The sequence below is a fragment of the Astyanax mexicanus genome, chromosome 8, assembly GCF_023375975.1.
Source record: "Astyanax mexicanus isolate ESR-SI-001 chromosome 8, AstMex3_surface, whole genome shotgun sequence".
Lineage (NCBI taxonomy): Eukaryota > Metazoa > Chordata > Actinopteri > Characiformes > Acestrorhamphidae > Astyanax > Astyanax mexicanus.
The window spans coordinates 9153455-9176542 of record NC_064415.1 but is presented as its reverse complement, the minus strand read 5'-3'; the positions used below and the strand labels follow the sequence as shown (position 1 = coordinate 9176542).

The window sequence follows — 23088 nt, the reverse complement described above, 5'->3', positions numbered from 1 at the left end:
TGTAATGTTGCCATTGCAGATTTGAGGTTTTAATTTCTTTTTTGTGAGGCTAACAGTTTTATTGATGTGATTTTTATCAATGCAAGACAAAAAAATAAAACACTATTTAGTTAACACTTCAAAATAATGGTACATTAATTAACAGTGCTTTTAGTTCAGTAAGTATTAATTACTTGTTAAGTCACTAGTTAGGACAATATTAGGTAATGCTAAATTTTAATGCTAAAGAGCGTTATAAAAAAAATAACATTTAGATTTAAGTAAAAAGGATCTATTTTTTAAACTAACCTCTCAAAACAGATTTTTGTTTTCAATGAATGCATGAATATTTTTAATAAAATAAAACACTATATATGGGGTGTCTAGCTAACCCTTTAAAATAAGGGTACATTAATTAACAGTACTTTTATTTATGTAACTATTAATTACTATCAATTACTAGTTAAGACACTAGATAGGACATTATTGAATATTGCTTAATTTTAATGTTTAAGAGTGGTGTAAAAAGTACCATTAAGATTTAAGTTAACAAAGATATATATATATATATATATATATATATATATATATATATATATATATATATATATATATTTTTTTTTTTTTTTTTTTTTTTTTTTTTTTTTTTTTTTAATAAACATTATTCATGGGGTGTCAAGCAAACACTTCAAAATAAGGGTACATTAATTCAGTACAGTACTTTTAGTTAAGTAACTATTAACTACTAGTTAAGTCACTAGTTAAGATATATTGAATATTGCAAAATTATAATGCTTAGGAGTGGCGTAAATAATAATATTAAGATTTAAGTAAAAAAAAAAGATCTATTAAATAAAACATCTAATGTTTTCTTTTTTTTAACCAACCTCTCAAGAAATTAGTTTAATGCTTGATTATATATATATATATATATATATATATATATATATATATATATATATATATATATATATATATATATATATTATTATTATTATTATTATTATTATTATATATATATATATATATATATATATATATATATATTTTTTTTTTTTTTTTTTTGATACACCAAAAAAAAAACACTATTCATTGGATGTCACACTTCAAAATAAGGGTACAAAAATCAACAGTTCTTTTAGTTAAGTAAGTATCAATTACTAGTTAAATCACTAGTTAAGACATTATTAGGTTATGCTGAATGTTAAGATAAAAAAAAATATCTATTTTTTTAACTTACCTCTCAAAACCTTTTTTTTATTATCAATGCTTGATTATTTTAAATAAAATAAAACACTATTCATGGGGTGTCTAGCTAACACTTCAAAATAAGGGTACATTAATTAACAGTGATTTTGACAGACAGTCTTGAGTAACTGTTGCTGTTATTATTGACACAAGTTTAGATATCATTATACAATGTTAAATGTTAATGCTTAAGAATGCTGAAAATAATAAGATTTTAAAGAAAATAAACTAACCTCTCAAAACTAGACGTCCAAAAACACAAAGTCTGTGTTCACTGAAAGGGTTAATAGGATGCTGTTGAGTCGAAATTAAATTAAAGTAACAAAAACATGATCCAAAATTATTTGTAATAAAATGTCATTTGATTCCTGTAATGTTGCTACTGCAGATTTGAGGGTGTTTTTTTTTTTTTTTTTTTTTTGTGATGCCAACACTTTTTTTATTATAATTTTAATCAATGCATGAATAAAAATAATAAACACTATTCATGGGATAGCTACCTAACACTTCAAAATAAAGGCACATTAATGGACAGTACTTTTAATTAATAATATAACAATTAATAATATTGTTTAATCAATGCATGAATAAAAATAAAACATCTAATATTTTGTAAAACATTTTTTTTTGTAAATTTAAACATTGACATTATTTTAAGTCGTAACAAAGGAAGGCTTTTGCCATTAATGAGAGTTTGTAAGTTTATACATTTATATGCAGGTTAAAACACAGCATTAATTTGATGTAGACTTTTTGTAAGTCCTTTTTTTCCAGAAAAAAAAAACAAAAACTTTGGAATATAAAAGTGAATTATAACAAATTGCATTTTTTTTACATTTTCCAATATACAATTTTTTCTAACTTTGCAATTCTAAGCAGTGATCAAAGGTGACCTTCAGTTTCTGAGGTTAAGGTCAGGATTAGGTTCAGTGTATCACACCAGTGTGTGTTTTTGTTAAATAATTGTCCTCAAGCTGTCCTTTCAGGGCAAATGTTAGTAATTCTCTCTTTCACACGGTGGTTCTAATGCGGAGTGCAGCTCTTTCCTCTCTGTAAATGTTTTTAAATGGTAATGAGCTCAGGCAGGGGACGTGTATTACAGTGAAAGCTTTTCTAAGCAGCGTTCAGCACTTCTTCTACAGGGAGGAAGAACCGGGCGGCACTAATTCATCTCCTTCAGTCCCTTAATCCACAGAAAGCACTTTATTACCACTGTGCTGAACTGCTCTCTTTATTTCAGACTCGCTGCACACTTTCCCCAATAACCTCCCAGCTAATTTATCCACCTTCAGACTGTGCGGCTTCGGTGTTTACAGCTCTGGAAAACAAAATTAAGAGACCACTTCAGTTTCTAAATCAGTTTCTCTGATTTTGCTATTTATAGGTATATATTTGAGTAAAATGAACATTGTTGTTTTATTCTATAAACTACAGACAACATTTCTCCCAAATTCCAAATAAATATATTGTCATTTAGAGCATTTATTTGCAGAAAATGAGAAATGGCTGAAAACAAAAAAAAAAGATGCAGAACTTTCAGATCTCAAATAATGCAAAGAGAAACCAAGTATATATTCATAAAGTAGTTTTAATAACCCTGGTGGTTTTTCACAGTTTTCATGCATCTTGGCATCATGTTCTGCTCCACCAGTCTTACACACTGCTTTTGGATAACTTTATGCTGCTTTACTCCTGGTGCAAAAATTCAAGCAGTTCAGTTTGGTTTGATGGCTTGTGATCATCCTTATTACTCTTGATTATATTCCAGAGGTTTTCAATTTGGTAAAATCAAAGAAAATCTTCATTTTTAAGTGGTCTTTTATTGCTGTATATATATTTTTGGCTGCATGATGTCATAACCTCTAGGGACTCTAGCTATGTTCTCCATCCTCCCTCCCTCATCCTCCCATAACCAGAGAGCTGCTTCGTACAACAGAAACCATTTAATAGCTCTTAGAGTCTTAGTCTTAAAGGAACAGTCCAGTCCAAAATACTGCTATAAATACTGTACTAAGAGTTGTTTATCTTGCTAAATTATCTAATAAACACCTTAATCGAATGTCATTTACACTCCAGAATTAATACACCACTTTATTATTGTTGCTGCTGATCTATTTTCTCTTATTTTAACATTTGTTTAATAAGCAGGAGTGTAAATGCATATATACTCCCAAATTTTAAATAAAAATCTTGTCATTTAAAGCATATATATTTGCAGAACATGAAAAGTAACTGTACTAACAAAAAAAAAGATGCAGAGCTTTCAGACCTCAAATAATGCAAAGAAAACAAGTTCATGTTCATAAAGTTTTAAGTTTTAAAAGTTCAGAAATCAGCATTTGGTGGAATTACCCTGGTGGTTAATCACAGTTTTCATGCATCTTGACATGTTCTCCTCCACCAGTCTTACACACTGCTTTTGGATAACTTTATGCTGCTTTACTCCTGGTGCAAAAATTCAAGCAGTTCAGTTTGGTTTGATGGCTTGTGATCATCCTTATTACTCTTGATTATATTCCAGAGTGATCACGACAATATTCTGTGATTAACTGATAATAATCGCACTTGTTCTTCTTAAGAATTAAATTTCTAATAGTGGATATTTATATTTAAATAAAATAATTAATGTAAGAAATGTAAAATGTAGTTATATGTATATTAGTAGTGTCAATTAAAATTCAAATATATATTTATATATGGGTAACATTTTTACTTGAATGGTCCTTTTTAATTGAATGGCCTCATTGACTAATTGACTAATATCCAACTGAATGTCGGTTAAATGCAACTAAAACCTATGTTGAATGTAAATGATTACCAGATCAGGAGAATCTCTCGCTATCTTTAATAAACTCCTGAAGACAGAGCTCTTCAAAGAGCTCTTACTCTCCTAACACCTCTAACAAACTACCTTCTACTACCAGATCAGGATAATCTCTCACTATCTTTAATAAACTCCTGAAGACAGAACTCTTCAAAGAGTACTTACTCTCCTAACACCTCTAACTAACTACCTTCTACTACCAGATCAGGAGAATCTCTCACTATCTTTAATAAACTCCTGAAGACAGAGCTCTTCAAAGAGCACTTACTCTCCTAACACCTCTAACTAACTACCTTCCACTACCAGATCAGGAGAATCTCTCACTATCTTTAATAAACACCTGAAGACAGAGCTATTCAAAGAGCACCTACTCTCCTAACACCTCTAACTTACTAACTACTATTTCCTTCTTCCCCTCCTTCACTTCTCTATCCCTTATTTCCCTTCGACCTCCTTTAGGCCCTATCTAAAGATGTTTTTTACCTTTAACTTCTATTACTTTATGTGCATCACTAATGTAAGTCGCTTTGGACAAAAGCATCTGCCAAATGTAATGTATTGTAATATAATGATTCAAAATAGAACCTAACCCAGGGCTCTGGCAGCTGATGGCAAGCTGCATGACTGGGATTTAAACCAGTGATCTTACACATGGGATGTTTTTTAGTTAAATCAACTTATACTAATTTGCAAGTTTAGGTTCTTTAGTTGCTATAAGCAGTTTATTTTCCATTGGCTTCTTGAACCACACCTTCAGTGTGTAGTCATTCCCCATAGGCTACCTTAGGTAAACTTTTAGATCACATACAGGGGTTGAACAATGAAACTGAAACACCTGGTTTTAGACCACAATAATTTATTGTGCTGACGGACAGTTCTGGTGGAAACAGGAGAGTTGAGGTGAACATTGAATTCTGCCGTGATTTGATCAGCCGTGATTTTATGTTTTTTGGATACAATCCGGGTTAGCACCCAAACATCCCTTTCAGACAGCTTCCTCTTACAGCGTCCACAGTTAATCCTGTTGGATGTGGTTGGTCCTTCTTGGTGGTATTCTGACATTACCCTGGATACCGTGGCTCTTGATACATCACAAAGACTCGCTGTCTTGGTCACAGATGCGCCAGCAAGACGTGCACCAACAATTTGTCCTCTTTTGAACTCTGGTATGTCACCCATAATGTTGTGTGCATTGCAATATTTAGAGCAGAACTGTGCTCTTACCCTGCTAACTGAACCTTCACACTCTGCTCTTACTGGTGCAATGTACAATTAATGAAGAGTGGACACCAGGCTGCTCCAATTTAGCCATGAAACCTTCCACACTAAAATGACAGGAGTTTCAGTTTCATTGTCCAACCCCTGTAGAAATACAAGTAACTGCCTAACTCATTAAGTAATAAAACTTCATTATGTAATTTCATATGAGTAGAGCAGTAATAACTCCCATTCTCCGAGGGTTAAAGCTGTGACACATTTTACCGGCTATAAAAAACACAGAGGACCGGGCTTCTATATCTGATTCCTGTCCCCGGGGCAGTAAGGCTGTCAGAGAGAGGGCTATTCAGGCCTAGTGGAGCTGACAGGGGGTTGCCCCCTCTGCAGGGCGGCCTGCTTCACTGATCGGAGGACAGCGGGGGGTTCCACTTACCAATAAAACACACAACACACAGACAGTAAATTTCCATTAGGACTTACTGGAGATCAGTGGAAAACAGGGCAGTGGCAGTAAATATAAACTTACTGACGTAAGAGGGGTCCAAGCACACATATGGAGTCAATTAAAGAAGCTACATTAGCCTGGGTACAGCACACACATATACACACATATACACAACATTACTAATAAGGTTTCCTCCATTAAGTTTCTTTGATTTTAGCAAATTGAAATCCTCTGGAATATAATCAAGAGGAAGATGGATGATCACAAGCCATCAAACCAAACTGAACTGTTTGAATTTTTGCACCAGGAGTAAAGCAGCATAAAGTTATACAAAAATAGTGTGTAAAACTGGTGGAGGAGAACATGATGCCAAGAAGCATAAAAACTGTGATTAAAAAACAGGGTTATTGGTTATTTCAGCCATTTCTCATTCTCTGCTAATTTTACTCAAACATAAACCTATAAATAGCAAATTCAGAGAAATTGATTAAGAAATTTAAGTGGTCTTTTTTTTTTTTTTTCCAGAGCTGTACATGTTTTAAGCTGCATTCTATGACTCTATTCTATGACTCTATTCTATTCTATGACTCTATGATTCTATTCTTTGAACACATATTTGAATGTGACTAAGAATATTTCTAAACTTAATAAACTAATACCTTTTTATTAAATATCTCCAAATGTCACAATATTTGCAGCTACATTACCATTTACATGGGATTTTCTCTTTTATGTGGATTCTCTCTGATATTATTCCTGTCTGAAATGACCATGTATGTTTTTTTTTATTTTCAGACGTCCTCTAAAAAAAAATTACAGGCTGAATTATCTACTGTTTTCCGCTGAACTCTGTGGTCCTCCAGTAATTTTATTTTAGTCCAGATCCATATCTCTGAGTTTTGTCACCTCGCGTTTAATAAAATTTGGGTGTGCGTTTCCACGGAGATCCACTTAAAACACAACAGTGAGAGGAAATGGAGGAGCTACTGAATGCGATGTCATGTGACCAAGAGTTTTATCACTGAGTAGAAGTGTGAAATATTTTTCACAGACATTCCCATGAGAAACTAATCCCATCCGGATAGGGCTTAAGCTGAATGCTTTACTTTTCGCTCTGTAACATTTTCTTTTGCAAAGTATTTTAAATCTACATTTTAGTTACATTAAATCAAAAACAAGACGAAAATGAATAAAATTCAAATGTATTCTCTTGGGTATAAAATTCAGAGTAGAATAATTGCACAAAAAAGTGATATAACAAACCGAAAATCAAATAAATGAACTTTACTATTTATTATTTAAGTAAATTCAATTTATCCAGGACTACAGTGTGTCTGATGTCTGGCAGACCATGTGTGACCTCCTAGCAGATTCTCTCTACTTGTGAATAAAGGCTGAATTAAGCCAATGGACACACACACACATAACCACACACACACACACACACACACACACACATATATACACCCAAGCACAGCCCTGCTATATCATTCATCAGGTCCGGACAGGGGGAACCCTACCACCTCCAGGCTCGAACTGATGAATCACAGTCATAAAGTGAGCTGCCTCATCGTTGGAGAGTAAGCATTCTGGCATGCCTGGCCACTCTCTCGCTATATCTCTCTCTCTAACTGTCTCTCTCTCTCGCTCTCTCTCTCTATCTCTCGTTGTGTGTCTCTCTCTAAACTGGTATGACAGAGATGTATTCTCGGGACAGGGGGGAGGAGCACATTTGTCATCGACATCATGCATTTTTTTGGCTGAGAGTTTACATTCAGTAAGACTAGCCAATCAGCTCAGTTCACGCTATTGATTATTGATTCAACTGTAGACTCTAATGTACCTAAAACTGTCTCAATAAGTCCATTAGCTTCAGATCATTATATATTAATGGGCATTTTGCCATATGTGAACGACAGTTACACATAATCTTAATAAAACATAGTTAAATGCTGAACTGTTGCCAATAATACAATATATTGACAAATTACTGACTAAAGGTCAATGAGTGCATGTATACCCATCCTAACTGGTGGAAAGCCACTTCAGTACCTAGGAAGGCTTTGGCTGCCCATAGACTGTTGGCTGTATAACTGGACAGCATATACATCAATTCCATTCAAACCTTTTTGTATAGCATTTTCTATGACAAATGTTGTCACAAATGAGCTTTACAGAGATATGGTTCCAAGCCTCTTATGAATAAGCACCATGATGGTTGTGGTGGTGGCAACAGTGGCAAGGAAAACTTCAGGTACACCTAAACAAGCCTGGAGTGTTGGGCAGCCACCTCAAAACTCAGGGAATGATTGGACTTGAGAGCATGCTATAATATTTAATATTTGCAAAAATAAAGTTTTTGGTGAAGTAGCATTTGGATCCTTTCAGATCCTGCCATATAGGTATGGTGGGGGTTGAGCCTATCCCCTAAGTAGCTGGTGGGACCAAACTGGAAGCAGTGGAGAACAGATATGAGGGAGATCGTCTAAGGACAGATGGAGTCTGGTGATTGGCTGAGGCAAGAACGAGATGCTTTTGAGTTTCCCGTAAGAACCTGCATAGAGCTTAAGGTTTTCCTAATCCTGACATAAAGCCTCACACAGCCCTATTTAAGTAAGTTCTGATTCTACTATTACGACTCCTAAAACAAACACGTTAATTCAAATGTTTAATGTTGAATAAAATACATACAAATACATACATGTAATTGAAACACCTGTCATTTTAGTGTGGGAGGTTTCATGGCTAAATTGGAGCAGCCTGGTGGCCAATCTTCATTAATTGTACATTGCACCAATAAGACCTGTAAGAGTGTGAAGGTTCAATTATCAGGGTAAGAGCACAGTTTTACTCTAAATATTGCAATGCACACAACATTATGGGTGACATACCAGAGTTCAAAAGAGGACAAATTGTTGGTGGACGTCTTGCTGGCGCATCTGTGACGAAGACAGCAAGTCTTTGTGATGTATCAAGAACCACGGTATCCAGGGTAATGTCAGCATACCACCAAGAAGGACCAACCACATCCAACAGGATTAACTGTGGACGCTGTAAGAGGAAGCTGTGATTGTATCCAAAAAATCACAGCAGAATTTAATGTGCACCTCAACTCTCCTGTTTCCACCAGAACTGTCTGTCACCACAATCAATTATTGTGGTTTCAAACCAGGTGTTTCAATTTCATTATCCAACCCCTGTAATTGACATAACACTTTGAAAAGAGGGGTAAATATCAGACCTCATCCAGGAAAGTGGAAGAGTGGAAGTATTACTCAGCACTGCCCCCTGTAAATAATAAACAGGGGGGAATGTGATGACCTGTAATGAAAGTGCTCCTTCTGTACACAGCCTCTGGTCGCATCACGCTGTGCTCTGCTTGCTTTGGCTCTCTGGGCTCTGAGGAAGAGTTTGCATAAGCTGTGCTTTCCTGTAGCAAGAAAACTGAGTCAATGCGCATCCTGGATTTGAGCTGTCTGCTCAGCAGCCTGTCCCCGTCACTGGCCAGGCCTAATCCAGGCCAAATCACTCATAGTGCTGCACAGTGAGAGTCAGTCAGCTCATAGGAGGTCAGTTTCAGTCTGACGGTGCATCACAAAGGACATCAGTGAGGTCAGAACACAGATGTTGAAGGATTTAACCCCATAAACTGTAAAGTGCCATTCAAATGTATTTTAACATTGAGGCCAATCCATTTATTTCTGCTGTAAACTGAAAACATTTGGGTTTGACAAAAGCAAAATATCAAACATTTCAGCTTTTATTTCCAGGTATCTGCATCTGACACACATTTTAGAAGACTTTCAGAAGCATTTATCTGAACCCACCTAAATGTCTTGTGAGCAAAATTATTGAAACATGTGACTATCAGATGTGTTTTGTTGCCCAGGTGTGATAAACTGATTATTCAAACAATAAATAGCACTGAATATATACACTCAGTTTCAGATTTGGGTTTTTTCAGTGCAGACTGAGCAGAAATGTATAGTTAGCGGAGCATCCTGTCAATGGGTAAAATGTAGCTGTCCGTTGTGAAGCTGAGAAAAGAAGAAAAATCAGTCGGAGCCATTGCACAACTGTTTGGAATGTTCTGAAGAAGAAAGTCATCACTGGTGTAGTAGATAACAGCAGACCAAGGAAAACCACAGCAATTGATGACAAAAACGTTGTAAGTGTTGCAAAGAAATACCCTAAAACAATTGTTAGTGACAACAGCAACAACATCCAGAGGGCGGGAGTAAAGATATCACAATCTGCTTTTCGCAGAAGACTTCATAAACGAAAGTACAGAAGTAGTCTTGCAACAGTAACACTGGCAGTTTGATTAAAAGGAATTCAATGCAGTGGTCACAGCAAGTGTAGATTTTTTTTGTTAACTAAAAAAAAAACTCACTAGGAAATGTTCCCTCAAGTCAGAGATACAGGGTTATTTGCAGCCTGATTTGCCTCTTTAGACATATTTTTTACAATCTGAAGTGATTTTCCAGGCCGGTAGCTCGATCAGAAGTGATTGACAGTGCAGAATATCTTGGAGTGCAAGAGGGGAAACAAGTCAATCTTTAGCATTCCAATGTATGGAGCGAAACGTCAAAGCATTCACTTAACAGGTTCACGTCAGCTTGGCAGTAAAATGTAGTAAAATGCTTCTCCAGCTGCAGAAGGAATCACATATTAATCAACAGGTCCAGTTTTTCTATGCTTGAAATGTGTACACAGCCATAAACAAGTGTGGTCCAGTTCCAGATATGCTTGCATTATGTCATAAGAGAGACATTTTGGATTTTTAATTGCTTATTTATACAGAAATGTATGATTATTATCGTTTCTGACTACAAATAAGAAGGCAACACCAATGTAAAAAGAATTATTTAGAAAAAATCCCATTGAAATATTAGTGGCTGGTGTAGTAAAATAGGTAGGAACATGAGAAACAACAAGATTAAACAAGATATGACACTATATCCTCCACCAGGTTAGACAGCTGGCTGTTAGCATTAGGGCTAACCTGCTCCAACCAAATCAAGACAGTCATGGTTGGTGTTCCTGGTAGCATCATGGCTCCAACCCTGCTAAGCCCAGCTGTTAAGCATCGTAACTTACCAGGTCCAATCCCTACTTAGACTGGCTGTTAGCATCACCCCTAACCTTGCAAAACTTACAAAATGTCAAACTATGTATTGTATCAGCATATTGTTAGATGACTTACATGGGGGGCATATTATTCAAAAATATTTTGGTCATTTTTGCTGAGAACCTGAGAAGACAGTACACAGCAGGATAAACCAGCAGACTTCGTCTGAGGGGGGGATCTGTACTTACTACCTGTGGCAAATCAGCAGATGAAAAAGAACTAAGTACTTTCAATTGAAGCATGAGCTAACTTGTTCATAATTTGCCACTTAGCACAAGCAAACACTAATGTGTGGTAAAAACTATACATGTAAACGTGGCACATGCAGCAGCTTATTTGCATAAAAGTGACAGATCCCTTAAACCGCTCGTTCTGAAAGGTACTGAAACTGGTAAAAATAGGGCTGGTGAGATCTTTATCTTTATGTGAGACTGATATTGTGTATAAAGAACTTTTAGAACATGTTTCGTAGAGCCCATTAGTTTATGGAATTATGGGGGTTATGATTTCATTGCATTCATAAATTTATTACTGCAATACAACATATTAAAATACTACCATTATAGATTGTTGTCTTTAAAAAAAATTGTTCATATTGTTATTTTTTATATGTTTTTGAAAATTAGGTTGAACATTTTTTAATGATATGGGCCTCCATTGAATCTTAGGCTTCTTTTTCAGTTAATAATTCTAATGCATAATTCAGCATTCTGAATTATTTGGAAACCATTTGGTTTAGCACATTTTGTAGAGTCCCACAGGGTTTTACTTTAGGGTTTGTGAAACTGATTCATTATCCGTGGTAATAGCATTGATACAAGAGTGAAAAACTGAATTGGGGGCCTACATTGTTTTAAGAACTATCCACTAATAGAGTGCTATAACGTGTAATATTGGTAAGGCACAGCAGTGCCAATATTACACATTATAGCACGAATCTCGAGTGTATTATGAGTGAGATTATACCACAGTTCCATTATCACTGTTTATTGAGTTAAAGAGGATGAGAAATTACGATCTGTTTGGTTATAAAAACTCCGCAAATTAAAATAGCTCCATTGCTGCTCTGTTTGTAGCTGCGCTATTTGGCTTGTAAGCGCTGCATCATTGCCAGGTTACCTGTATGTAGCGGAGTAATACATGGAGAGCTTCGGTTACAGTGCATTACCGGCTGATAACGGCACTTATAGAATGCCTCTCAGCCAATCATATTGCAAGGTTGGAACTAACTGTAGTATAATAGATAATAAATAAAATCTCTTCATTACATATTTTATCAATGTTAACTGTTAAAAATCTGATGTTTTTAATAATATTTTGTTTGCAGATAAAAATTACAGTATATTAGTATATTTTACATTTACTTGATGCAGCAAAGAATTGGCAGTTTGGTCAACTTAATGATATTACTTAATGATGCTATTTAATAATTAACTGATCTGAACAAATGAAGCTATTATGCAAAATATGTAGTTGGACCAACTTAGGTGTATTTGGTTCACAGATAATATTTCACAGATTTAATTTATTTTCTTTAATTGGACAAAAATTATAGGGTTGTCAGCATAACCTAAAATATGCATCTCACTAAACTTAAATTAGACAAATACAGTGTACATAAATGCGTAATTTCCAGATTTTAGAAAGTTAGAAATAGAGGTAAATTATGCAAGACGACGTGAGATTGACGTGAATCACGGCTTCCTTCCTTCTAACCGACGTCAAGGCCACCCGTGTGGTCGGTCACGTGACCAGCAGGGATACATTCCAGCGCAGACCTGACTGACAACATCATAAAAGTGCTGGAAAATGAAAAACACATTGTTTTATTGTTGCAGATAAGATCACAATTCCTCACTGTGCTGATCCAGATGTGGTACGAAATCCAAAAAGCAGAGCAGCCAGTGAAGCTGGCGCAGAGGCGCTGGCTGGAGGAGCTTTTGCCTTTGAACTGCAGCCACCACGCCTCGCTCTCCCTGCCGCTAACATCTCTATCTGTCTATTTGAGCGCTGTTTCTCATCCCGGCCGGGAGTTTGGGTTTAATGAATGCCTCTTCTTTCTGCGGGCTGAACTCCCCTGGCCGCCGCTAGGTGCTGATGGAAGCCGCTCGGGCGGGCGGGTGGGGAGGGATTCGTCTGTCTGTACGTGCAGAAAACATTAGTCCAGAGCTCCGTCATGATCTCCTCCAGTACTCATCGTGCTTTTGTTCAGCACAGGCTGGATGGACTTGAATGATGAGTGTGTATGCGTGTGTGTGTGTGTGTGTGTGTGTGTGTGTGTGTAAATGAATGATGAACTCTGAGGCCGGTGCTATGCGGCAGGGAGGCTTCTGTCACTGAAGATTCTGTACAGTTCACTTACAGGAATGAAGCTTTTTGGCACCTACAGAAAACACCTGAGAGCTATCAGTTCTAAGTGCCATACTGAGGGTTAGTTAACCCCACCCTTAAAAATGTGGTTCTTTTAGGTTCTTTTTAAGGCCCAGTTTCATTTCAGTCCTTTACCCATACCACTTAGTACTATACCCTTTTATTCTGTGTGTGTTCATATCTAGGGGTGGGTAGAGTGTCTCGGTTCTTGTAAGGTGAAGGTTGCGATAACTATTGCATTTTCATAGGAATCGTTATAGCTTAATGTCCCATTCCACCTTAAATAGTACAGCAGCTTTTAGGCTGCTAAGGCTAGTGCATCATTTAAGGTGGAATGGCAAAAAATATAACAAAAGACTTGACAATAGTTATAACTTCAGCTCTTCAACACTGTGGGGGTAACAAATAATTAAAGAGATACAAGACCCTAAATTTAACTATTGTCCCATACACTAGGTTCACTAGACTGGACATAGAGTTCTAATGAAGCTGTGGGTACCAATTAAAAATAAGTATCTCTAATAACTGTGCTACAGATTAATCATCCATGTAATAACAGTTTAACTACTGGTGAAGTACACATTGTTACACATTAATTACAGTTGTACAGGTTTTGTTTTTTTTTGTTTATTCTATAAACTACGGACAACATTTCTCCCAAAACCCAAATAAACATACTGTCATTTAGAGCATTTATTTGCAGAAAAATGAGAAATGGCTGGAATAACAAAAAAAAACATGCAGCACATTCAGACCTCAAATAATGCAAAGAACACAACAAGTTCATATTCATAAAGTGTTAAGAGTTCAGAAATATCAATATTTGGTGGAATAACCCTGATGGTTTTTAGTCACAGTTTTTTTTTTCATGCATCTTGGCATCATGTTCTCCTCCACCAGTCTTACACACTGCTTTTGGATAACTTTATGCTGCTTTACTCCTGGTGCAAAAATTTAAGCAGTTCAGTTTGGTGGTTTGATGGCTTGTGATCATCCATCTTCCTCTTGATTATATTCCAGAGGTTTTCAATTTGGTAAAATCAAAGAAACTCATAACTTTAAGAGGTTTCTTTTTTTTCCAGAGATACTTTAAAATGATATTTCATTTTTGGTAAAACATGGCAGAGCTGTTAACTGAAAGCCATTCCAGTGACTGGAAACTAAAACTAACTGAGAAAATCCAGCCAAGAAGTGCAAAACTGCCAACTAATCAAAAGGTGCTACTTATAAAACACTTTCTGTTTAATAAATCATTTTTTATGGTTTTCCTAATTGTTTGGATGATTTTAGTATTAATCTACAATGCAGAATGTATTTAAATAATGAAAAATCATTGAATGAAAAAGTAGAAATGCTCTTTTTAAAACATTTTTTAAACAAAAATCTGTTACTGGAATTGACCATTTCTAATCCATATATAATGCAGATTCCAGTATTAATATATTTAGTCTCAAAAACTCCCCATATATGTGTAAGCCCCTCCTGTCTGACCCTGTCACAGTGTTTAATATGCTCTGGAATGAGGCACGTTTAGTGTGCTTATCTTGGCGTGCCATTAATCACCTGCAGTATCTCCCACTACACTCGCATACACTGTAAAAAGTGATTCTAGCTCGAAGTAAATATTACTTAAAAAATTATATGAAACGCAAACAATTAAATTACTTTAATGTTGTTTATTATTTTTTTTACGTTTTCTGAACTTATAATTTGCATTATAAACTGAACTAAACAAGCTTGTCAAAATCTACTTAATTTTTTTTAAGTTTCAAGCAACAATGTTGAACTGAGTTGACACAACTTTATTTGAATCAGTTCAAATTAAAAGAAGCTTTGGTTCAAATACAGAGCAAGACGTGCACCATTTACAGCCGTTCGACTGGCAGGTAAGCAATGTTAAATACATTTCTCCTAAAATATTCATGTCCAACCTAAAAGTTTACTTGCCAAATAACATTATAAGAGTCTAATTGTAGAAATACATACATCGTGGTTAGATAACTAGTCAGCCCTCACTTTTGGCTGACGTTTCTGGTGAGCTAGAAGATTGTTTGGCTACACAGCAAAATGCTAACGTGAGGGCTCGGTGTGTGGATAAGGACTGGGGATAAGAGTTAGCTTAGCTAGCTAGCTAGTCTGGAGAGCGTTTTTAGCGGGCAAAATGCTAACGTGGGGGCTCAGTGTGTGGATAAGGACTGGGGATAAGAGTTAACTTAGCTAGCTAGCTAGTCTGGAGAGCATATTTAGCGGGCAAAATGCTAACGTGGGGGCTTGGTGTGTGGATAAAGACTGGGGATAAGAGTTAGCTTAGCTAGCTAGCTAGTCTGGAGAGCGTTTTTAGCGGGTAAAATGCTAACGTGAGGGCTTAGTGTGTGGATAAGGACTGGGGATAAGAGTTAGCTTAGCTAGCTAGCTAGTCTGGAGAGCGTTTTTAGCGGGTAAAATGCTAACGTGGGGCTCGGTGTGTGGATAAGGACTGGGGATAATAGAGTTAGCTTAGCTAGCTAGCTAGTCTGGAGAGCGTTTTTAGCGGGCAAAATGCTAACGTGGGGGCTTGGTGTGTGGATAAGGACTGGGGATAAGAGTTAACTTAGCTAGCTAGCTAGCTAGTCTGGAGAGCATATTTAGCGGGCAAAATGCTAACGTGGGGGCTTGGTGTGTGGATAAGGACTGGGGATAAGAGTTAACTTAGCTAGCTAGTCTGGAGAGCATATTTAGCGGGCAAAATGCTAACGTGGGGGCTTGGTGTGTGGATAAGGACTGGGGATAAGAGTTAGCTTAGCTAGCTAGCTAGTCTGGAGAGCGTTTTTAGCGGGTAAAATGCTAACGTGAGGGCTTAGTGTGTGGATAAGGACTGGGGATAAGAGTTAGCTTAGCTAGCTAGCTAGTCTGGAGAGCGTTTTTAGCGGGTAAAATGCTAACGTGGGGCTCGGTGTGTGGATAATGACTGGGGATAATAGAGTTAGCTTAGCTAGCTAGCTAGTCTGGAGAGCGTTTTTAGCGGGCAAAATGCTAACGTGGGGGCTTGGTGTGTGGATAAGGACTGGGGATAAGAGTTAACTTAGCTAGCTAGCTAGAGTTAACTTAGCTAGCTAGCTAGTCTGGAGAGCGTTTTTAGCGGGTAAATTGCTAACGTGGGGGCTCAGTGTGTGGATAAGGACTGGGGATAATATAGTTAGCTAACCTTGCTAGTTTTGTTTTGTATTTGTTCAAAATTTAACTTCCCTGTTGACCATATTTTTAGATCCACTTAGCGATTTAGTTATTTCACACTGTTTTGAGTTGTGCACTTGTTCATTTAAATATCAAAGAGGAGTTCCAGCGCATAACTAACCTTACTTTGCATCTGGAGTCAAAATTCATGTTAAAGCTTGACCAGTATACGTTACACAAAAACTTCTCTATCTTCAGTGCCAAGGCCGGAGCGTCAGGAAGAAGAATGCAAGGCATAATGAGCTGTTTGGTCAAGGTAAGTTTATTTTTATTTTTAAATAAAGGTGCCAATAAATGTGCAGTACTGTAGGAATGTTTTTGTTTTTCTTACAATTTTAATTCACGTTTTTTGAGAACACTGTAAAAGAGATATTTGAATTAGCAACAGATTTTTTTAGCACCCGACATGAGTAATCTCATTCTCAGGAGAAGCTCCATCTTTGTTGGATCTTGTTGGAATAAACAACAATGAGCCTGTTTGTGGCACTTTATTAAGAACAAAAACAGCAGCATTACTTGTGCTTTTATAAAATTGATTAAAAAATGTTTTGTTTTTAGGGAGCAGTCACCACTGAGCCTGGTGGAGTATGTGGGGGGAACATGGCCTGCTCGCAGAACACTTTGTAAGTAAAATCTGCAGTGATTGACATTACAGTGAACTAAGCACCATTTGGGGTAGTACTGTACTAGAGGTTTTAACATTATTGACTACAGGAGCATATGCATGAGCTGAAAGTAAAATTCTCACACAATTACCCAGCAGTTCTTTAGAATTCTTTTTTAAGGGTGCTAGTTGTGCCAGCTCACAGTTGTGGCGCACAGATATTTTAAAGTAAAGATCAGTTATGCAAAATTATTTTTACTGCCTGGTTTGTTGACATTTCTCAGGGGTGGCAATGTTTATTGTGTTTATTAGCGTTGTAACTTTATTTTAAATAACATTTATCTATATACAGTACAGTGCAATACATAGACCACCCTTTGTGCACTGTGCGAGTTATTCAGAACAGAACATTGCCCAAACGATCAATAAAACATAACTTTTTTTTGTATTTTAGGTGTATTTTCTAGTTCACAGCTGCAAAGTCCAGATTTGGGCGTTTGTTGCTGTTTTTGCTTTTCACAATCCAAGTGTTCCCTTGTTCTATTGTGTTCAAGTGTGGAACAAAATATTTGTGTATTTATTTTAATTTCTCATTAAAGACACATTTTTTCAGACTCATAGCATTAATTGTCTGATGGACACATCTGAAACCATATATTTCTTAAGGGTGTTCTATAACTTCAATTATTGTATTTGTTTAATTCTCCACTATATTTTCCTGTTACTATAAAACAATCACTAAACCTAACAGTAACTTCAAACTACAAAATATTCCCTTTTATCCTTATATTTAACCCAGGGGAGGGCAATACATTTTTCCAAGGTGCCAAATGAGGAATTGCAACGGTTTTAGAGGGCCAGACTATTATACATAGCTTGGTTCTGCACAATACATGTATACTGTAGGGCTGTACAGCATTTATAATAGTAAAGCAATAAATGCATTTGTATGTTTGTTCTACCTCAGTTCTTTTTTTAGCTCAGTGAGAGAAATCTGGACTTTTTGGGCTTAGAGAAGTGCATTAATGTCAGGCTGAAAACCTGTTTTCTAGGACTCCAAGCTGTTTTATTTTTCAGAATTATTACTGGAAACATACATAATGAATACAATTAATGTAAGACTTTTGAGGTGCTGTTTGATAACCCTTTGATTTGCTTATTTCATAGCACAGCATTCTTTTTAGGTCATTTTTTAAAATATTACACTTTTACAGATCTGGTTAAATTATGTTTATTTAGCTGTAAAACTAATTTTTGTTCCATTTTCATTCTCTGCAGGAGAAGCGCAAACCTACGTAATACACTAAGATAATACACCGTTTAGATGCGTTCGAAGGTTTTCGGTGCTGATAGCGCAACTTAGATTTACTTTTCTCTTCTAATTTAACAACAATCTTGCATGGGCCGGTTCAGCAACCCTAGTTAATTTAAGGACAAAGTATGTCTTCAATTATTTTTTTAATTCAATTATTAACCATCTACATTTGTATTTTTTCATTTTTTAACAGGATGAGGGTGAGGTCAATATTTCACAGCACATCATGAAGATCTTCACAGTGAAGGAAGAGGGTGCAACAGAGGATGAAGGTACTGTCTTTGAGGGTCAAGAGGTACTGGCTGGTCTTGGAAATGTCCCACAGGCATGTGCTGCACTTCTGGGGTTCATATATGCCTTGAATTTGCAGTACCCTAAACCACTGACATACACATTGGAAGTGTTTCAGAAGCTTTTTATGGAACAGGATGGACTGAAACTTTCTCCCAAGGTGCTGTCTCTTAAAACAACAGCTATTAATTAAGCCTTGCTACCTCGAATAGGCTTGAAGGAGAACGCTGGTGTAAAGTTGACTTGGTGTAATAAAACATGATAATTTTTTTTTTACTAAAACCTGCCAATAAATGCAAAAGTGGTTAAAAGTCTGAGAATTGATTTATTTGAGTGGTAAGTAAGTGTAGTTATATTTTAAGAAATACAAAAGCAAAAAAATTAAGGCAATAGTTTGCATGGATCTTTCTATGTCGGTAGAACTTTAACAAATTAGTTAAAACAACTCAAATTCATAGATTTTAATTTTGATTTAATGTAGTTGTGTTTATTAAAAAAAATAGTAGAAATAACTTAAATATTTTAAGTTAATGGTAGGTAAAAAAAATAAGTTGATATAACTTGGTGTTTTTTAGTTATACTATGATAATTTATTTAAGTATATTTTAAGTGGCTTAGACAAGTTCCATTTACTTAAAAGAACAGAAAGTTACTTCAACTCAAAAAGATCCATGCAAACTATTGCCTTAATTTTTTTAAGTTCTTTCAACGCCTCATTTTTTACAGTGTAGTACTCATTAATTAACAGCCATAACCGTCCTCTGTGTGTATGTGTGTGTGTGTGTTCGGTGTGTGTGTGTGTGTGTGTGTGTGTCTGTGTGTGTGTGTGTGTGTCTGTGTTCGGTGTGTGTGTGTGTGTGTGTGTGTGTTCGGTGTGTGTGTGTCTCTGTGTGTGTGTAAGTTTGCAGTGGAAACTTTACATACTGTAATGCTGCTTGATGAACTGGTGGATCTGTTGGCTACAGGTGAGCCGGGAAGTAAACAGTTGCTTTGAGAACCTTTTTTTAAAGTGTGTGTGTGTGTGTGTGTTGTAGGGGGGGGGGGGGTTGGGCTGAGTGAAGGTGGTGATGGTGATGGATGAATGGGCAGAATTATCTACTCACTAGGGCAGATAATTGCTCCATTTGGTCCCAGCACTGGTGAATGACTTCTAATTACCCCCCACCTCCCACCCCCCAACTCCATCCCCCTCTCTCTCTCTCACACACACACACACACACACACCACTGCCCACCTAACTCCCTGGAAAAACACTCTCACACATGTTGCACAGCTGAGCAACTGGGTTGCATAGTAACGACCGCAAAACCTCAAGTGGAAGGCAATGGACAACAGGTCCTGATTAATATTTTACATTCTGTCCTTGAATAGATCAGGACGGCGTCCTTCCCTGACAGTGGACAGACTGACAGTACACTAAACAACTTTTTTTTTTTAATCCATTTATTTATTTATTTATTTGTTTGTTCATTTATTTATTTTAAATGTTTGATTCCACTGTGAGCAAACTCCAGTAATTAGCTATTTTACATTTCCTAAATCCTAAATTTCCTTCGGGATAAACACAGTATCTATCTATCTATCTATCTATCTATCTATCTATCTATCTATCTATCTATCTATCTATCTATCTATCTATCTATCTATCTATCTATCTATCTATCTATCTATCTATCTATCTATCTATCTATCTATCTATCTATCTATCTATCTATCGATCGGTGCGATATCAGATCGCCATTGGTCTTCATAACAGGCACATTGACAGCCCAATGTAACTTTAGCAAGGCTTACAGCCAATGAAAACAGTGTCTCAGAAAATTAGAAAATTATATAAGACCAATGTCTCAGAAAATTAGAAAATTATATAAGACCAATTGGTACCTTTGGCAGTGTGGGCAGGCAGCCAAGTCCTGCTAGAAAATGAAATCTGCATCTCTATCGTTTTTGTAAAAATACTTTAAGCTAAGACCCAATGAACAAACTCATGAACTGTAGTCCTCGAGATCAGATTATCCACTGATCTGAGATCATTTAGGAAAAAAAGCAGAATCAAAACAATTTATTCATGTACTTAAACCTGTTAAAAGACCACAAACATCATGCTAATGGTCAATGATGAGTCTTGCTTTTGTCTTGGTGGGAACAACCAATGAACACATGTGTGGAGGCCCTATGGTTTGTGGTGCAATTTTTTTTTTTTTTTTGTGGTACGAGATCAGATCACAATTGGTCTTCATAACAGGCACATTGACAGCCCCAACGTTACTTTAGCAAGGCTTACAGCCAATGAAACCCCCCCCCAATAAAGTGTCTCATAAATTATAAAATTGTATAAGACTAACATGTACTTTTGGCAGTTTGGGCAGTCAGCCAAGTCCTGCTGGAAAATGAAATCTGCATCTCCATAAAGTTGTTATGAAGGGGGAGGCAAAAGGTGCTATCTATCTATCTATCTATCTATCTGTCTGTCTGTCTGTCTGTCTGTCTGTAAAAATACTTTAAGCTAAGATCCAATGAACAAACTCATGAACTGTAGTCCTCAAGATCAGATTATCCACTGATCTGAGATCATTTAGGATCAAATTTAGGATCAATGTTTACTTAAACTTGTTAAAAGATCACAAACATCATGCTAATGGTCAATGATGAGTCTCGCTTTTGTCTTGGTGGAAACATGTGTGGAGGCACTATGGTTTGTGGTGCAATTTTTTTTTTTGTGGTACAAGATCAGATCACTATTGGTCTTCATAACAGGCACATTTACAGCCCAACGTTACTTTAGCAAGGCTTACAGCCAATGAAACCCCCCCAATAAAGTGTCTTAGAAAATTATAGTATTGTATAAGACCAACTGGTACTTCTGGCAAGGTGGGCAGTGTGCCAAGTCCTGCTGGAAAATGAAATCGGCATCTCCATAAACATTGTCAGCAAAGGGAAGCATAAAGTGCTATCTATCTATCTATCTATCTATCCATCCATCCATTCATCTAAATATGCCAGTAATTAACTAACTCAGAGTTAGGTAGGTAGTTTTAGGTAAGATTAGTAAATCCTAGTCCAAAATATCTGATTAAAGCTTGTTTTAAAACTTTAATCTATTAAAGAATCATAAATGTCATGTTCATTGCCAGCTACCATATTTACCATTCACCGTATTTGCATTGTTAGAATTGTCTCTAAAGACGTAAAAACAGATTTTTTTTTTTTCAGTATTGCAGTTGTATGTTTTCCTTGTAAGGTTGGTGTTGATGCTGGAGAGTGAAAAGCTGGTAGGGGGTCATCTCCTGAAGACCACCAAAGTCCTTCTTATCTCTCATTATGCAAATGCGGCCTGCTGAGGGGTTAATGTGTGATAAGTGTGTGAAAGGACTTCATTTGAGATACATGTGAGAACTGTCCCTGATACACTATGTGTCACAATGTTTGTGAAGGAGGAGCATACAGATATTAAAGTATTTTTGCGTTAACTGCACTTGACTGTACTTTCTTGAAAGTTCTTGATTTTTTTTTTATTTCCATTTCATTTTTTTTTTTTACTTAGTTGAGTAGTTCTTGCTTTTCATAATATGGATTAAAACATTACTCACTATTCACTGTATACCTGTAACTCTACCTCTTCACTACTTTACTTTAACTGATGCTCTCAAACACTTTATTAAGAGACAAGAAATTCAAGTAATTAACTCTTGATGAGTTCAGCACAGCTGTTAACTGAAAGCCTGAATTTTAGGTGACTCTACCTCATAAAGCTGACTGAGAAAATTCAGCCAAAACTGTCTAATCTAAGCAAGAGGTGCTACTTTGAAGAATCTAAAATATAAAAATATATTCTGGTTTGTTTAACACTTTTTGTTTACTAAATAAAATGTGCAGAAGAGTACTTTTACTGCAGGTTAAATCTGTAAATAAATTACTGTGTCAAATTCTATAATTCTACGTTTTTCAGTCTATTGTCGCTGCTTAGTTAAAAACGAGTAACTCTATTTTTGTCGATTTTTAGTTTACTACATAATTTGAATACACAAAGTGTCCTTTACAATGTCCAAAATTTATTGATAAATGGACCAAAAGAAATACTTCAAAATGAACTGAAATAAGCTATTTTTACATTGTCTTCCATTGAAAGATCAGAATGTTTTTATCTCTCTCCTGTAAAGTTGTTGTTTTGGGGACAATTGCTTTTCTTTGGACAGCGATTATTATGTTTATTTATTTATTTATTTATTTATTTATGGTCATGTAGGAATTACTGATTAAATATAGAGACCAATAACATCCAGCAAACCTACAAGACCACCCTGTTTTTAGAATGAATTTCTATAATTTATCATTTCTTATCATTCTTAACTTTTTACTTTACTTTTACTATTATCATTTTACCTATTTTATATTTAATACATTTTTTTAATTTAATAAATGTTCTGTAATGGTATTTTAGAATGTTCTG

General features: G+C 35.9%; 1 long non-coding RNA gene across 2 annotated transcripts; it reads left to right on the top strand.

Moving 5' to 3' along the window:
* The first annotated feature begins 14951 nt into the window (after positions 1-14951).
* LOC125803800 (uncharacterized) lies at positions 14952-18952 on the top strand. 2 transcript variants are annotated; one of them, XR_007440168.1, is made up of 4 exons: positions 14952-15101; positions 16627-16684; positions 16987-17051; positions 18541-18952. It is a non-coding gene; the product is annotated as an uncharacterized LOC125803800 (long non-coding RNA). The 2 variants fall into 2 exon arrangements; XR_007440167.1 differs by lacking the exon at positions 14952-15101 and having other exon boundaries at positions 16295-16684.
* The last annotated feature ends 4136 nt before the right edge of the window (positions 18953-23088 follow it).